This window comes from Hyalella azteca, unplaced genomic scaffold (genome assembly GCF_000764305.2).
Source record: "Hyalella azteca isolate HAZT.00-mixed unplaced genomic scaffold, Hazt_2.0.2 contig3942, whole genome shotgun sequence".
NCBI classification, from domain to species: Eukaryota; Metazoa; Arthropoda; class Malacostraca; order Amphipoda; family Hyalellidae; genus Hyalella; species Hyalella azteca.
The window spans coordinates 61,321-80,975 of record NW_025934170.1 but is presented as its reverse complement, the minus strand read 5'-3'; positions in this window follow the sequence as shown (position 1 = coordinate 80,975).

Here is a 19,655-nt window from a genome sequence, read left to right as displayed (position 1 = left end):
GTTAATTAGTATTTGATATTTGTTACTCTCAGTCCAGATAATTGGTCATTTGTTCGAATATTGCCTGGATTGCCAAGTCTTCCTTATTTTACTACATAGACAATGCAGATAATTACTGTGACTCTGAGAAAACTTAGCAAGCACGTCACATTTTATGCAGGGTGAGCAACTTGAACATCTCCGTGAATTACCATTATTCATTATGACAAGAGTTATTGTGTTTCGATACCATCGCCTCTATAAATTATTCAATTATCATTTATAGGAACGAAATACAGATGGAGATATAATACAGCATTCAAGTTTCGCGCTACGCACCTATCATTTGAGTGAAAGGTGCTCTGCGCGTCAAAAAGAATTACATTGAAGATAAACACACAACCCGCAAGGGCAAGGTGATGCAGCTGTGTGAAGACCGACCCGCCATGACTGAGCACCCTCGTTCTTTAGCGATGACTAAGCTATTTCACAACAGCAGCCAAACCTCTGCCGCCATCGTCGACAGTAGGTATATATATGTTATTCTTTATTACATCGAGCACATACATCATGTATGTGTGTGTTTCGGCGCAGGAAATTGCTGAACGCGCAACAATTTTTTTCTCTGTAATATGTAATAATTTTCTCAGTTTAAGAATAAAGGCTAAAACCAAAAAAGTTGCATAAAACATTTTACTGAATAAAAGTCCTAGATGAATAAAACAGAACGTTTCGAGCTATGCCCATCATCAGCTAGTAAAATACATCTTGAAATACATGGAAATCAATTTTAGTAAATAAATTTAGAAAATGATAAGGAAAGAAAGGAAAAAAACAACTATTGACCTAGAATCGAAAGAGGAAAATAGCTGGATTGGTTATTCAATTTAGGTTTAAGTTTATGGATGTAAAGAGACTCTAAAATTCGTAAATCGGTTTGGCTGCTAGCGTTACAAAGAATTTTAAATTGATTGATGGACACCGGCATTTTAGCCTTTATTCTTAAACTGAGAAGAACTCCTCGAGATATTGTAATAATTTTCTTGTCACGACCGCATGATATATGCAACCATCAGTCGGATGTGCTGCGATGCCAGCAAGCTAATGGCGGAATTATTCAGAAATTCACCCAGAGAAAAATACAGTAAGTTTCAGCTTATGGTGACCTGGAATAGGTATAAATTTTTCCATCATTGTTATCTTCGATTTGTTATGAGTGAGCAAAAGTGTATTCATCACGACATTTATAGCATTTATGAGTCTATATTATCTGCCAGCGGTTGCAGATGTTCCCCATGTTTTTTTTATTGAGAGTTTTTATTTGAAACGAATATTGGAATGCGTTTTACCTGCAGAGGCGAAGCGAGCGATGTGAAGCGATGAATTATCGAAATAACAATGTGAATATTGAACCGTGATTCTGAATGCCTTTAACCCACAAAATGTTATGAAAATAACTTGAAAAGTCCGAAGGTTTGCATGGAAGCAATGCATATTATAGGGTCACAATAATGTAATTTTGCTTTAAATCCACGAGATGGATTGTGGAGTCCGCGGATATCACATAGGATCAAATGCAACGAAATAGTATCCCATCGAATCTATTCTATGAAATTATGTAGAAAACGGAATTCTATGGCACACACGTATATGCAGGACGTTGGACCTCAAAGTCCGGTGATCGAAATATTCATTTAATTTAGAAAGCCTCTGCCGGTGGTGCCATCATCTTCATTTGTGTTGCTGAAGTCGGCCTAACAGGTCACGGTTTCGCTCGCTTCCTTAGATTTCGAAACCTCCGTTTAAGTGAATATATTTTCCTAGATTTAACTTTGAAATACGAACCTCAGTAAATTCATTTGCATATAAATATATATTGCAATTTACGATACAAATTTAATGGAAGCGGCACGATACAATTTGATCATGTGTCTGGTCGTGGGGTAACACACTTCTACCTGACCAATCAGTCTGAAATATTGAACACTTGCGTAGAGTCAAAGACAATGCTTAAATCAATTGACAGAACAAATAATTTAAATGAATTATTTTTTTTAAATATTGGAAAAATTAAAAAATATTTTTTATTTATATTTAAAAATATCATAAGATATTCCTTGTACATGTGTAACATTGGAGACACTGGCCTCTTTAGAAGTGTTGTATTTAAAAAGTAATTTTGAACGCATATTTTTCAAATTTCGTACATCCAAATAATGCAATTTTATTTATTTATTATCCGGTTATAATGCAATGTAATTTGATTTGATTTTTATCCGGTTGTAATGTAATTTGATGAAGAAAGGAAGATAAAGATAAAAAAGTATAAAATCGGCACTTACAATAACATGTACAGGATTATTCTCCGGTAGGAAAGGATGAATGGATAAACTATGTGCCAACGGTTAGGCTAACTTAACCAGCAGCTCTCATTACCGGATACAAAAATGGGTTCTACTAGACATTATTCATTAAAAATATTTAAATATGAAAATCTTCAAGTTGACGTATCAAATAAAATACTGGGACTAAATTTAATAGTAATAGCGGTTTCAGCGTTCATTAGGCCGTTAGACCTGTTGCCGATTCTTAACATCGCAAAACAATCACAGCTTGTTGCGGGTATCGAACACGCAGCTCACTGCTTCAATCCTCGTATTCTGAACTCTAACCACTGTGCCACCCTGCCTTTTAACAAGGCGAACGCTGCTACGAGAACATAGATGCAGGATCAATGAAGAATAACGCCGTGTGTTCGCCGAAACTTGATAAGGACAAAAAGTTAGTAGAGAGTTCAAAGACGTGCAACAAGGACAATTCCAGGCTTGAAGGGCAAGTCTTGTAAAGAAAGATTAAAGATTATGAAGCTTTCAAGCCTCAGTTATAGACGTCTGCGTGGGGACCTCATTGTAGTATACAAGTATACTCATGGTTTATACAAGGTCCCAGAAGGATTACTAGAATTTGAAACAAGAACCAACACCAGGGGCCACGGCTATAAACTAAAAAAATGTGTTGCAACTCATCAATTAAGCGACAAAATTTCTTCTCGCTTCGAGTCACCGACATGTGGAACAGCCTCCCTGATAGCATCGGTGACGCTCCAACTTCAAGTATGAACGCGTTCAAGAACAGACTAGATAAAGCTATGGAGTAATAAAAATTCTGAATTGAAATGCCTGGAACCATATCGAACCCGTTGCAAGTCTAGTAGCTATTTCAACTATCGACAGTTTGGAAAGAAAAGATCCTGTTTAAGGACCTGTTTTAAATCTCCTGTGGATAATACAAGTCACGATAAGTACAAAAATCGGCGACTGGCCACTTCTTCCTTATTTTACTACATAGACAATGCAGATAATTACTGTGACTCTGACAAAATTTAGCAAGCACGTCACATTTTATGCAGGGTGAGCAACCTGGACATCTCCTCGGTGAATTACCATTGTACATTATGACAAGATTACATTTGTTTTTGATTCATTGCTCTCTATAAATATTCTATTTATCATAATTTAGAGAGAAACGCGATGCAGTTAAATTTCATGAAAAATTTAGGGCTATTTTGCGCCGCACCTACCTTTTCAAAGACAGGTGCTTCTGGCTTAAAAAAAAATTCAAGTTAATAACATTTTTATGAATTAGCCAATTGACGAACAGCTGCGTGCGGGGCAATCCGCCATGACTGAGCACGCGCGTTTTCTAGCTATGACTAAGCCATTCCACAACAGCAGCCAAATTTTAGTCGCCATTGTCGGCAGTAAGTACATTAATTGATCCTTATCACAGCGAGCACACACATCATGTAGGTGCAAGAATCAGTGCAGGAAAATGCGTAGAAATAAACATATTGGAATATTTTTCACTAAAATTCTTCGGCGAATCGCGATTTTTCTAGATAAATATTTTGCGCAGATAAGATTTGATTTCATGAAGACTTATTCTGAAGCCCAGCTAATCTATTCGTATATTTTGATAACTGAAATTAAAATTAGGCCCCATATAAATATGCCGTTGATTATTCCATGAGATTCAGATGAGCAGCTTGCCTAATTGTTCAGGTTAAATAAATTTTTTTCATGGAAATTTTTGCCCCAATGTTCCTGCGAGTTACCCCAGGTCCCAGCGAGTCCCAGCCAGTAAAGATCTCTGGCTTGAAAAGTTGAGTATTCTTGATCGCTTCATTCATAGATTGTATCGCCATTGTTGTCAAAAAGAGAGGATCATAAATTTTTTTTAATTCATTACGACATTTTGAACATTTATGAGTCAGCTTTATCTGCCAGAGGTTACAGACAATGCCTCTGCTTTTATTGTGAAATTTTATTTGAAACGCATATTGGAATGCGTTTTACCTGCGGAGGCGAAGCGAGCGCAGTGAAGACAAGATATGAATTATCGAAATAACAATATGATATTGAATCGTGATTTTGATTACCTTAAACGCACAAAATGTTGTTGAAAAATCTTGAAAATCCTCAAGTTTCGCTCAAAACATGAAAGCATTACATATTACATGGTCATAGTAATCCAGTTTTGCACCTAAATCCACGAGATAGATTGAGGAGCCCGTATATATACCATATGATCGAATACAACGAAACAGTTTCCCATCGAATCTATTCTATGAAATTTTGTAGAAAACGGAGTTCTATGGCACACACGTATATTCAGGACGTTGGACGCTTCAAAATAATTTTAGTTCAAAGTCCGGTGATCGAAATATTCATTTAATTTAGAAAGCTTTTGCCGGTGGTGCCATCATCTTCATTTGTGTTGCTGAAGTCGGCCTAACAGGTCACGGTTTCGCTCGCTTCCTTAGATTTCGAAACCTTAGTTTAAGTGAATATATTTTCATACATGTAACTTGGTCGTCCTAAATTTAACATTGTCGTAAATGCTCGTAATATTTTCTTACATTTAACGTTGAAATATTAACATCAGTAAATTAATTTGCATATAAATAGATATTGCAATGTACGATACAAATTTAACAGAATCAACATGATACAATTTGATTATGTGTCTGGTCGTGAATCACAACACACTTCTACCTCTACAATCGCTCTGAAATTTTGCACACTTGCGTAACGTCGGAGACAATGCTGGAAACAATTGGCAAAAGAAATAATTTTTAAAATTTCCATTTTTTTATAATAAATAAATTTAAAATTTTCTTTTCATATATTTAAAAATAACATAAGACATTCATTGTACATGTGTATCATCGGAGAAACTGGCTTCTTTATGAAAGTTACTATTTAACCTAAATATATCTTGTATTTAGTATTTTAAATTTCGACCCAGTGCAAATTTTTTAATTCGCACTTTTTCAACGTATAAAAGTTTTTCTTAATTTAATAGTAGTTGAAACTTGTTATACGCACATGAAAGCTGCTATATGTATATTGTTTATTATTGTGTTAATTACTTATTAATAATCATGCCGATTAATAATATGTAATTGCAGGATTATTGTTGTGAAATTAATTGATGGTGTTGTTTTTCTCGACAGCAGACGACTGACTTGACTGACTGACTGATTTGACTGACTGACTGATTTGACTGACTGACTTACATGACTGACTGACTGACTACCACCTCTGTGTCCTTGCTTGCGCGGGGTGGCTCCTGTGTCACCTTGAGTAAGACTGACTTGACTGACTGACTGACACTGACTAATTTGACTGACTGACTTACTTGACTGACTGACTGATTGGATTATTTATTCCCTGGGGACCGACCACCAAGCGGTGGCCACGCCACGCGAGGTGCCGCAAAGGCCACTTCTCGAGCGTCTGGCAACAGTGCCGCATAAGTGGCAATGACCAGCCTCTCCGCGTTCACGCTACGCTTGCAAGAAAATATCTCCAGGTGAAGATAAAAAGCAGGCAGACATAGGAATATGAAAGTATAAAGGTATGTATGGATGCAAATATATACTCTGAACTGGCCACACTGCCCACCCAGTGTCAGCATTGGCCAGCCATTTTTAGCGCATTTTCTCATTTATGGAAAAATACACTATTGTGCTCGCCATGTCCGTCTGTCTGTCTGTCCGTCCGTCTGTCCGTCCGTGACCTCAAGTTTTCGTCGACGAGAAAATGCGTTCTCTGTCACTCACTGCAGTGAGGACTGAGTTATATTTTTTGTCTCTAGAATAGATATCTTATGTACATTTTGAATTTCATGGAAGTAATGCAGCGTTGCGCATGAATAAATATTCCGATTAATATGCCAAACTAAAAAGTCATTTACAATTGAGTTTCGAACTGAGCACCTTGCCTCTAAAATAAGCTAGTAAAACTTAATATTTCGTTTTCTAAGAAACGCTACAGAAAATATTTAAGGAGAAACCACTTCATTTTGTTCCATCAAGCGCGGTGGCTCTAATTAATCCTACAATTCCGTGTAAAAAGCAAAATATGAACGGCAAACAGAAGTTCTCTTCTAAATCCTATAGATGTTCTTGTCATTATGGATTGCCTATTATCGGTGTCGGTGTCACGGTGTGAGGTTTTGCTGCTATAAATATAATCGCTGTACAGCGTGTAGGATTGCCTCATCAGTATGGAAGAAGCAAGAAGGCCGCTATTGTCAGCGCCAATGAAGATTTGGGGTTTAGTTTAGTGCCCAAATGTTTACTAGCACTTCAGCTATTGAGCTATCTCGCACCGAAAGTCAAGATGAACATCACCAAAGAGGTAGAAGGTCTCAGTTATAGAAAGTTTCGTAAATCAAATAATTGCTCATCACCCACAACGCCATTACGCCACAAGGTGACATGGGGTGGAAGGTCTCAGTTGTCCAGCCCTCTGAAGCTGGCCCGTCAGAAGCAGCGTTTGCATCTCAAAGAGACGAAGTGACAAGGAGGGACAGGTGACAAGGAGGGACAGGTGACAAGGAGGGACAGGTGACAAGGAGGGACAGGTGAGCGAGGTGACAAGGAGGGACAGGTGACAAGGAGGGACAAGTGACAAGGAGGGACAGGTGACAAGGAGGGACAGGTGACAAGGAGGGACAGGTGACAAGGAGGGACAGGTGACAAGGAGGGACAAGTGACAAGGAGGGACAGGTGACAAGGAGGGACAGGTGAGAAGCAACAGAAACTAAGACACTCGAACAAGAGGTCGCTTACACGGGGCGTTGGCCGTACGCACGAGAGAGACAGAGAAGGGAAATGTAAGGAATCCTACCTACATAATAACTTAATGTAAGGAATCCTACCTATCCACAACTGAGACCTGCAGTGAGACACCGCGAGCTCAGCTGTGGGGCGCTCAGGAACAATCCCCCTAGGAACGCGAAATCCCATAGGACTTCTGACGAGCACAGACACGCGTCAGAACGAATATTGGAATGTGCTTTACCTGCGGAGGCGAAACGAGCGCAGGGAAGCAATGAATTTTCAAAATAACAATATATGTATTGGATCGTCATTTTGGTTGCCTTAAACACCCAAAATGTCGTAAAAACACTTGAAAATCCTCAGGTTTTGTTCAAAGCTGATCAAAGCATGGAAGCAATACATATTAAATGGTCATAATAATGCAGTTTTTCCTGTGAATACATGAGATAGATTGTGGACTCCGTATAATTCATGCATGATCCAATACAGCGAAATAGTTTTCATTCGAATTTCTTTTACGAAATGACGTGGAAAATGAAATTCTATCTCATACGCGTATATCCAGGACGTTGGACTCTTCAGATGAATTCTAGTTCAAAGTCTGCCGTTCGAAATATTCATTTAATTTCGAAAGCTTTTGCCGGTGGTGCCATCATCTTCATTTGTGTTGCTGAAGTCGGCCTAACAGGTCACGGTTTCACTCGCTTCCATAGATTTTTAAACCTTAGTTTAAGTGAATATATTTTCTTAAATTTGAACCTTGGAATTTGAATCTCAGTAAATTAATTTGCAAATAAATAGATATTACGATTCACGATACAAATTTAATGGAAGCAGCACGACACACTTCGATCATGTGTCTGGTCGTGGCAAACACACTTCTACCTGTCCAATCGATCTGAAATTTTGCACACTTGCGTAAAGTCGGAGACAATGCATGAATCAATTGGCAGAATAAATAATTTGAAAAAAATTAATTTTTCACTTATAAAAAATAAAATGAATTTTTTAATATTTGAAAATAAAATTAGAAATTCATTGTACATGTGTAACATCGGAGGCACTGGATTCTTTAGAAGTGTTATCTTTAAAAAGTAATATTTAAACGCATATTATTGTTTCTGTTGTTGATTATATTTGAGTTGTAATTTGTTAATTAGTGTTTGATATCTGTTACTCTTATTCCAGCTAACTGGTCATTTGTTCGAATATAGCCTGGATTGCCAAGTCTTCCTTATTTTACTACATAGACAATGCAGATAATTACTGTGACTCTGAGAAAACTTAGCAAGCACGTCACATTTTATGCAGGGTGAGCAACTTTGACATCTCTGAGTTGGACATCTATTAATCGCCGCACCTATCCTTTAACAGGCAAATGCTTCTGGCACAAAAATATTTTATTAGAAATATATGAACATGTATACACTTTAGCGGATGCGTGTAGACCGATCCGCCATGACTGAACATGAGCCTTTTTTGAGCTATGACTAAGCTATTCCTCTACAGCAGTCAAACTCTAGCCGCCATTGTCGAATGTAAATATATTCATTAACCGTTATCACAACGAGCACATACATCATGTATGTGTGTTTCAGTGCAGAAAATTGCTGAACACGAAACAATTTTTTTCTCTGTAATATGTAATAATTTTCTTGTCACGACCGCATGATATATGCAACCATCAGTCGGATGTGCTGCGATGCCAGCAAGCTAATGACAGAATTTCATATACCTTCGAATAGCAACAGCATATCGATTTTACAATATAACTTAACTCTGACGAATTGAAGGAAGGAGCTTTACTATACGAAGAATAAAATTTATACAACTTTAATTGCAGGCGGGCATTTTGCTATCACCGAGCATGCGGGTACTTGGAGCTATGACTGAGCTACTCAGCACCAGCCGGATAACATTAACCGCCATCATCGATAGTAAGCAGATTTATTGGCCCTCATCACAAGGCGCACATACATCATGTGTGTGCAAGAATCAGTGCAGAAAAATGAGTAGAAAGTAACATTAAAACCTTTTTTTTACTAAAAGTCTTCAGCGAAGCGACTTTTCTAGATAAATATTCTTTACAGCTTCGAACCAGGGTTGGCGATTTTTTTGATTTTTTTTTAAAATCAAAAAAATAAAAAATCAGTGATTTTTTTGATTTTTTCAACTTTTTTGTCTTTTTGATGTGTTATTTTTTATGTTGCAATTAGCCTACTAACAATAATGCTGACTGTCAGCGCCCCGCACAGCTGCTGACTGTCAGCGCCCGCTCAGCTGTTATTCTCTTCTCACAATTTCTGTCGTTGACGTTGAATAAACGAACGATGTTTTGAGAGAATTTTAATTACCGAGACTCTGAGTTAATTCCCACCATTGTAGCAACACGTCATCTTCTTGCAATGAGAGTAACTGGGATGCAAGTGATGAACTTTTCCCTGGTGAATTATCACTATATAGATAACGAGGGGGACTCATGATAATTCAAGTATTCATCTCTTTCATTAATTAACCTTGCTTATCTACAGTCAGTTTAGCTTCACATATTATGCTCCCTAACGTCCCTTAGAAGGTTGTTAGGATTGAGCTACAAATATAATTCTAATTTTTGGGCAGACGCCATTTTCCCAATCATCTAACGAGAATTGTGTGTTCTCATATTGTTACACTGAGTATATGCGTATTTTGAGCTACGACTAAACTATTCCGCATCAGCCGTCACACCTTGGCCACCATCATTGCCATTAAACAGATTATAAACATCTGTCACAACGAGCTCATACATCATGTATGTGTAAGAATCAATGCAGTATAATGCGCAGAAATTAGCACTTACTTATTTTCTGTATTAATTTATTCAAACGACTATATGTACATCAGCCATCATTCTGAGGCTAATTGCTGCTAATTCCCTCTCTAATGTTGAAAATCTCATTTCAGCTGGTGAAAAAGTTATTGACGAATACCCAATAACTTTATACTTTCCTCCTTGCAACTGGGTTAAGCAACCCCCTGCTCCTACAGCCGATGCGTCTACGAATAACTCGAGTGGTGCTGCTCCGTCAGAATAATCAGGAAAAGAAAAGTTACTTCCTCTAGTAGTTTCTCCTTGAGCTTGGCAAAAGCAGTATCCATCTCACTACTCCAGGTAAGTTTAACGTTCTTGGCTCCACTGGTTAGCTCCGTCCAAGGCCTTGCTATGCACGAACAATCTTCCACAAATCTGCAGCCAAAATTGACCAAACCCAAAAATTGTTTCAACTCGTTTACATTCGCTGGTTTCGGAAAGTTTAACATTTTCTCCAAGTACTCAGGTGTCTTCTTTATCCCATTTCTGCCTATTATTTGATGTAAAAAACTGACCTCGCTCCTAAAAAATTCGCATTTGGATATCTTCACTTTTACCCCATTTTGTCCCAAAGTGTCCCAAGTAAGTGTTCCTCGAAAGTCCTGCTCAGAATCATATGTCGTCTATATATACCAACACGTTGTTGAAGCACACCTCTGATAACATTCCCTGCATATTCTTCTGCAAAGCATATCAATTTCCCTATTAACCGGTTCCGAAAATTTCCTGGGTCTCTGCCAAACTGGCGCCTCGTCATTCCATTCTATTCTATGCGGGATTACGTTAGCTCTTCCTATTTCTACTTCATTCTTACTCAATGCTACTTGAGTTCTAGCCAACATCTGAGTTTCTAAAAATAAGTTTCTAAAATAGAATCAATATTCGTAACTCCTGAAATTTACTCGAAAGTTCACGCAAATCTAGAATTTTTCTTACTTTTTGGCCTTAAAATGTCTGTTGAAATTTAACGACTATTAGTTCAGCCCTTTCCGAAAAAGAATTAGTATTAATACCTCCTGAAAATTAGCTTGAAAGTTCTCGCAAATCCGACCATTTATTCACTTGAAAGCGATGAAAAGTCAGTTTTAATTTCACGAGTATCACTTCAGCCGTTCCTAAAATAGAATTAGTGTTCATAACTCTTAAATTTAACTCGAAATTTCTCACAAATCTAGAAATTTATTCACTTCAAAGCGGTAAATAGTCTGCTGAAATTTCATGAGAATCAGTTCAGCCGTTTCTAAAATAGAATTAAAATTCATAACTCCTGAAATTCAACCCGAAAGTTCCCGAAAATCTAGAAATTTATTCCCTTTAAAGCGGTGAAAAGTCTGCTAAAATTTCACAATGTGAGTTCAACCGTTTCTAAAATAGAATTAAATTCATAATTCCTGAAATTCAACTAGAAAGTTATCGCAAATTCAAATGGCTACAGTTTCTACTTCACCACAAAAATTTATTCACTATAATGCGGTAAAAAGTCTGATGAATTTTTCGAGTATCAGTTCAGCTGTTTCTAAAATAGAATTAGTATTCATAACACCTGAAATTCAACTCGTAAGTGCTGGCAAATCTAGAAATTTAGTTAACAAATCTGGATTTGTTAACTAAAAAATCGAATCAATCTGATGAGTGTAAAGGCCGGTCTACACGCTCAATTTTACACGACGATTTGCCTGCGCAGTTTTAAGTCGGAATGAAATCTTTTGCAATTTTTAGAGCGTCCACACGGTGCCGACTTATAGTATAGAATAGAATAGAAGTGTCAGCACTGAAGAAATAGGCCCATGGCCTGTTGCCGATTCTTGAACTTTTCGTCACTTGATTCACAAGGGATCCGGCCTTTGGAACCCGATCTTTCCATAGCTGACGATTGATTGAGATAGCTGCTGGACTTATTGCCTGGTCCGTAATTTGCTAGGCATTTTAAGACTGAACATATGCTCCTGCACAGCTTCGTTTAGTCTGTTTTTGAAGATGTTCATACTCGGAGCTTCAACCTGTGTTATTTTCTCAGTTTTGCGTGATCTCGACACGTAGGAGGCAGTACTTTGGTCAATTTTTGCATTAGGTCTTGTTAAAAAAATATTGGATCATTTAGGACATGCATGGAATAAAAATACCAGAGAGAAGGCTTGCAGATGTTATCTTGAAGATCGAATCGATTTATTAATTTTCCCAATTATTTACGGCAATCACTCCTCAAATTATTAATTTGTTTACAACCCTTTCTCTGTTTGCGCTTTCATCGATTTCTTTGAATTTTTCTACTGAACTCTCATACGCCTCCACCTTTTTGTCCATCTTACTATGTTTCTTGCATTTTACTCGCCAAATGCAAGGAAAACCTTCGTATAGAGCAATAAATTCATGGAAAAATTCTTGATAATATTGCCGAAGGTCCGCCATTGTCGCCAGAATCATTGAAATTAAGCACAAATTGAATCGGGTAACGGTGCTACCGTCTACACGCTCCGACTTATCTGAGCAGTTCATTGAAATCTATGCTCTGTAGCTCAGATATCGCTGCAACTGTGCAGTCTTCGCGCCGGCTTCAAAACTGCACAGTTTTCCCGTCCACAAGCAACGTTTTATCAGAAACGATTAGAACTGCGCAGGCAAATCGTTGTGTAAAACTGAGCGTGTGGACCAGCCATCAAAAGTGAACTTGCATTACGTGCGCTCTCATGCACGTGCTTCAATAGGCAAACCATAATTACTCCATAATTGCACATGAAATAACGCTCAAGCTCCAACTGGAAATGTTTAAATGCTTCCTTGATTCAAGTGCACATCATAAAGAGCATTCAGTCGTACAAGTACACGTTCCAATGCATGCGGGGGTATGCGGGGGTCTACCTCCCGCACCCCCATCTAGGCAGAGCGATAGGCGTTTCCGCTCCAATGCATGCGGGGGTATGCTGCTCAGATATCGCTGCAACTGTGCAATCTTCCCGCCGGCTTCAAAACTGCACAGTTTTCCCGTCCACAAGCAACGTTTTATCAGCAACGTTTTGAACTGCGCAGGCAAATCGTTGTGTAAAACTGAGCGTGTGGACCAGCCATCAAAAGTGAACTTGCATTACGTGCGCTCTCACGTGCGTGCGCCGTATGTGCTGCAATAGGCAAACCATAATTACTCCATAATTGCACATGAAATAACGCTCAAGCTCCAACTGGAAATGTTTAAATGCTTCCTTGATTCAAGTGCACATCAAAAAGAGCATTCAGTCCTAAACGTTCCAATGCATGCGGGGGTATGCGGGGTCTACCTCCCGCACCCCCATCTAGGCAGAGCGATAGGCGTTTCCGCTCCAATGCATGCGGGGGTATGAGGGGGCCTACCTCCCGCACCCCCATCTAGGCAGAGCAATAGCTGTTGCCGCAAGCCGCCTGTGCTGCAGTTACAGAAAGGCGCCAGTTAAAAACTGACAGTGAAGCAGGACGTAGTAAGCAGTGATCAATGCTCTTCATAAAAAATGTTGAATAGTTTTGTTTCCTTCAGAGATCTTTAAACAATTTGATTGTAAAGACCATGGCACTTGTAGACATTTAACAGGAAAAAATTAATATTCTAAGTGGTTGTGGAAGTGCTTCCTTGATTTCGAATTATCTGGAGATCACTGCGTCTGCAAGCCCACAAAATAATGATGGCTCCAACAATAGAAATGTTCAGCCTTGGGCATATGTCTGCTTGAGCGGCTGTAGAAGTAGCTCTTGCAGATATGCTTTTAGTTGGAATTTCCAAGCATCCCTGCGGCCGACAGCTTATAATTATTGAAGATTGCATAAGAATGATCGTTATTTACGGGAGCCTCTGAAGACTAGGCCAATGTGGTATAAGAACGTTCTCGCAGCCCTAGCTGTCGTGTCGGTATAGACTATCGCGTACAAGGAGAATGAGGTAAGGGAGATCGTGTTCAAACCGGATAGCCTTTGAGAGCAGTTTACTTGATTTCACATTACTATTGATTTTTTGCCATATTTTTGGTTGTTAATCCAGTAATTTAGAGTGCTGTTGATAATTTGAAAGCTTGAAACGAATTTCATTTAGAACTCGAAACTTCCAATTCTAAGAAAAAAAATCATTTGTTGACTCCTGTGAAGTGTGATCGGGTGGCTGTTTACTGCAATCAAGCTACTGCAGTAACTAGACTTAGTTAAGATTAACACTTAGTTTTCTATTGTGTTGTCTTCCTTAAATTATGACGTAATTGACTGGAAAACATTCAATTGTGGAGGGAAATTTGTTAGCTTTTCCTTCGATTATTTTTTAAGATGTATAGTTGTCAGAGCTGGGCAGCGTTACTTTGAAATGTAGCGGCCGCTACCTCTACCGCTACATGCACTAAATGCAGCGTGCGCTACCGCTACCGTTACATCCACTAGATTGTAGCCGCTACAATAGCCAAAATTATTGGAAATCTCTAAATATTTATTGTTCTGCTATTGGGGTTTACTCTTAAACATTTAATGATAATAAAACATTTTCAGAACATATCAATGCAACTTTATTTCAATTAACCTAACCGAACTAGTACGGGTTAGATACAATAAATAAAAGTTAGTTCTTTTTATGTTTTACCTTCCTTACATGGATGTCTACTTTAATCTACCAATCTCAAAATTTATACACATATACATATAAAGACATAAAAAATCAGTCTTTTATTTGTATATGTATGTGGACTATTTTTGAAATTGGTAGATTGAAGGAAACATCCAAGTAGGGAAGGTGAAACATAAAAATAACTGTGTAAAAATAACTAAGCAAACTGAAGCATGACAAAATACCTGTAAGTGGTGACTGGTAACAACTTAACAAGCAACAACTAACATGTTGACACTAGTAACAGGCTGAGGTTGACAACATTACACCGAAATCTTTCGTATAGTTTTATTCTGTAATTTATATTATGTATGTATCATGCTGGTTTTAAAATAATATTTAATACTATTAATGGGGGTCTACCTCCCGCACCCCCATCTAGGCAGAGCGATAGGCGTTTCCGCTCCAATGCATGCGGGGGTATGCGGGGGTCTACCTCCCGCACCCCTATCTAGGCAGAGTGACAGCCGTTGCCGCAAGCCGCCTGTGCTGCCGTTACAGAAAGGCGCCAGTTAAAAACTGACAGTGAAGCAGGACGTAGTAAGGAGTTATCAATGCTCTTCAAAAAGGTTGAATAGTTTTGTTTCCTTCAGAGGACTTTAAACAATTTGATTGTACAGACCATTGCACTTGTAGACATTTAACAGGAAAAAATAATATTCTGAGTGGTTCTGGAAGGGTTTCCTTGATTTTGAATTATCTAGAGATCACTGGTCAAAATAATGATGGCTCCAACAATAGAAATGTTCAGCTTTCGGCATATGTCTGCTTGAGCGGCTGTAGAAGTAGCTCTTGCAGATATGCTTTTAGTTGGAATTTCCAAGCATCCCTGCGGCCGACAGCTTAATTATTGAAGATTGCATAAGAATGTTCGTTATTTACGGGAGCCTCTGAAGACTAGGCCAATGTGGTATAAGAACGTTGTCGCAGCCCTAGCTGTCGTGTCGGTATAGAATATCGCGTACAAGGAGAATGAGGTAAGGGAGAACGTGTTCAAACCGGATAGCCTTTGAGAGCAATTTACTTGAATTCACATTACTATTGATTTTTTTGCCATATTTTTTGTTGTTAATCCAGTAATTTAGACTTTAGAGTGCTGTTGATAATTTGAAAGCTTGAAACAAATTTCATTTAGAGCTCGAAACTTCCAATGTTAAGAAAAAAATCATTTGTTGGCTCCTGTGAAGTGTGATCGGGTGGCTGTTTACTGCAATCAAGCTATTGCAGTAACTGGATTTAGTTAAGATTAACACTCACTTTTCTATTGTGTTGTCTTCCTTAAATTATGACGTAATTGACTGGAAAACATTCAATTGTAAAGGGAAATTTGTTAGCTTTTCCTTCGAGTATTTTTTACGATGTTTAGTTGTATGGCGTGTCTTTCACCATCACTTCTTCCTGAACACAGCAATAATTTGTACGATTCAAATTTGCTGCATTTGGAAATAATAGAAGATTTCAGCTTGAGGAATATGCTCTGCATCAGTTGTTATTTCACCGGCTTATGCACGTTTCCCTCAGGTTCTAATCTTTAATTCATCGAGCCAACTGGAAAAATTTGTGGAAGAGAAGATGTAAATTTGGAGAACCGATTTGAGTTTCTTGGTTAAGCCAGGCTGTCGGCGTCGAATGGCTCACAAGTTTAACGCGTTATATGACAAGACTTCAAGGCCTCATTGCAAATATATGTATGTATTCCTCGGATTCAGTTAAATTTGTGCTGTATAATGAAGTGTCATTATAGGTTAATTACTGGAGTTGAGCATCATTGTTAATTTGTTGTCTGGAGATCACTGTTTATTGTTAATTTTAAATTTTTAACTTATTGGTTCTGGAAATTGCAATCAGTAGCAGCGACGACAAAATTAACCTTAATTGCAACGTGACTCTTGACAAAAGCTTTGGTTTACTTCCTTCTGTCATCGTTGGACGAAGAATTTTGAGGTCCTTGCAGAACAAATTGCTCGATAGAAATTCAAGGTGACAAAAGTTATGTGACATGATAGGCTACTAATTTAACTGTTTATCTTAAAAAGAACGTGCTTCAACGCGAAGTATATGTTGATGAAATAGGTGAAATTGCCTTGACTTACCATATCTCGAATAATTCATTTTCATGCAGCGATTGGAATCTATTTCTTCGGAAAGGGATTTTGCCATCATATAAAAAATTCATGTTAAAATGGTTACTAGTCGCAATTTTAGTCCATGCATAGAAATTGAGTCTCTGAAAGGACTTCTTCTGGTCTTGAAAAAAATGCCCCCTCCCTTCCCCACGATATTCGGGAGAGGGCATTTTTTAACGCACTCTTTAGATTCGGCCGTGTCTGTCTCTAAGGCATCAGGTGCCAACTACGCGCGCCCCACGATTGCGCCAAGCTTGATCGGTCTATGACCGGATCCTTTTCAGACGCCTATTTCGCTCGTGCAACCAGAGCGTAAAACGGACATAGAGCCGCTAATTGACGCGCTGGGCGAGCTAAATGAGTTCATTATTTAGATGCTAACCACCCACAAAATTTTGATAGGGTAAGTGATCATCGGTGGCCACCGATAATGCGACTATAGCAACCTCGTCATCAATAATAACGCCGGATTCGGTCTTTGTGTTGTTGATGTACCATCAATAGGATAGATCAACAAAATGTTGTTTAAACTTATTCACTAGAGGATAGTCGACGGCAAGAATATATTATGTAAATAAATAATTGAAGTTATGCGCTAGTGACATGATTACTACTTATGTAATTTTGATGAAGAATTTTATCCTTCAAATCCTTTTTTATCTTCGCTTAATTTTGATTTATACCCAAGTAAAAATTAAGGGTGGCGCATCGATGATTATAGGTGGCGATGGTAGATTGCAGGTGGCGTAAGGGTGGGTGGCCAGATCTGCCAAAAATCGACAATAAAACTCCAATAAATCGAGAGGGTGGCGAGTATAGGTGGCATTCATCGATGAATCATCGATGATTTATAGGATCTGAATCATCGATGGCACATTGCAGGTAAATCTCTTGTACGCCACCTCTAACCGTTTTCCCAAACAGCACAGTACACGAAGGAATTTGCCACTGTGATTTATCCAAGGTAGAAAGGATTTATTGGGTTGAGGTTCATTCGAGATCCAGATGAAACCATGATTTCGTTCTGCGTGCTTGGCTTGTATAAGATTTTGATTCACGTTTAATTTAGCGTGAATTCGGTAGGTACGAGTAAAACTGACGGACAGTTGTAGGGCGTTCACAAATTTTTCATGCTACAGTGAAGTAACTGGGCATGTATTGGATTGCTCCTGATATAAATTTTCCGAGTAGCAGTGGAAAATTTTGTTGCGAAAAAGAAAGTTTTTCAAAAGATGATGGCGAATTCAATTTTTCATGAGTGTTGCAGCTAACGGCCACCATCTTCCTGATATTGTTTTCAAAACATAAGTATTCTAAATGGTATGGTATGCTAACCTCGAGGAAAATAAACTTAAATTTCTTCTTTATGTAACTCCATAACTCTTTTATTTCGCCTCAAGACTGCTCAATCGGTTCTGCCCCACCCTGTATACTGCGTAAATTTATTGTGAATTTTGTGTAGGCTCCAAGTATGCTGTGCTTGAAATATTGAGATCAATTGAGACTAATTGATTGTATCATTAAGTATAATTTATATGGTTCGATTATGTGTGTTTCACGATACTTATATTATTTTCAAGTTGACGCATTTATCTCAAGCCACGTTGACGCAGCATGACAGCGGCCCGGCATCTCTAAAGTGCAGCGAGCAGCTACACGTGTACACGTTCACACCTGTTGGGTTGGAGCACATCGGCGTTGAGCTTCTTTCTCATTAATCATTAACACGTCCTGCTTGGAATACGTGTTTTCCGGGTAATTTGCTTGTCAAAATAGTATCATCTTTACGCAGAGGGATACGAGTAAAAATTCGGTTTTCTTTCGCTGACTTCGATAGTGAAATTTAATTATTTTTGGGAAATTTTCTTAAGAGGCCGGTTCAGCTCGGCCAGCAGCACAACAGGCGGGACTATCTGCTATGGGATTCTTCACTAAATTGGTTCGCTCTAACTTCACTCGTTATTGACGTATCAGCCTGAAAATTCGAATGCTACTTCAGCTATTTATTTGCAGTGCATGTGTGATGATCCCCCCCTCACCGAATTCCTGGCCGCCGTCACTGCGCTGCCAGACGGAATGCCCTTCCTGCCGCTCAGATTTACACTCGCTGGCTGAGAAGCACGGTCATGGAGTTCGCCTCTCCTTGAACCGGCCTCTTAAACCGCAAGATAATTATTTTGAGTTTACGTCTACACTTCGCATTAAGTGGAGTCTACGTCTTTCCTACGAAAAATATTATACATTAGGCTGCCGAAAAATAGTGACACGAAGTTATGAAGGCATTTCACGCCTAACTTTTCAAAATCATCCAGTGATAATTCGTTAAAACACGCAAGAATATACTTGAAGAAAATATTTCAAATCGAGCAGCTGTTAAAATTGGTGTAATTTTCACAATATTAAACTTCGATACTCATCAAGCATTTTCCTGTAGCCTTTGCTCTGAGCTGAACCATCGTTTGTTATGGATAAACGAATTATCTTTCAGCGGCTGTTTTCTCGATTATAGCAACATGTTCATATAAAATGGCGAATGGAACCATCTAATCATCACGGTGGGAGCATTAACTTCGATCATTCGATGAAATTAATATTTTCAATACTTCAGTTAAATCTTTTAAAATAACTCGACTGCCATGTCCTCTCCGATGGCGCAACGGTAGAGGTTCTGCTTCGCGTGCGGGAGATCGGCGTTCGAATCCTGCAGGCTGGGACTTTCCTCAAGTCGATTTCTCACGAGGTATGTGTATGGTTCTCTGATAATTTGTTCCTGTTACATGTCTGACATTGTTACTTGTACTGCCAGGGTGTATATTCATACGTAGTCCTCAGAATATGGATACCTGCAGCAATGTCAGTAAATGTAAATGCATCGTATATGTGAAGCTAAAGGAAAAATTTTTATCGACTTCATTTTAAAGGTGGCCATCGGTGGCTCATCGATGCGCCACCGGTGCCAAT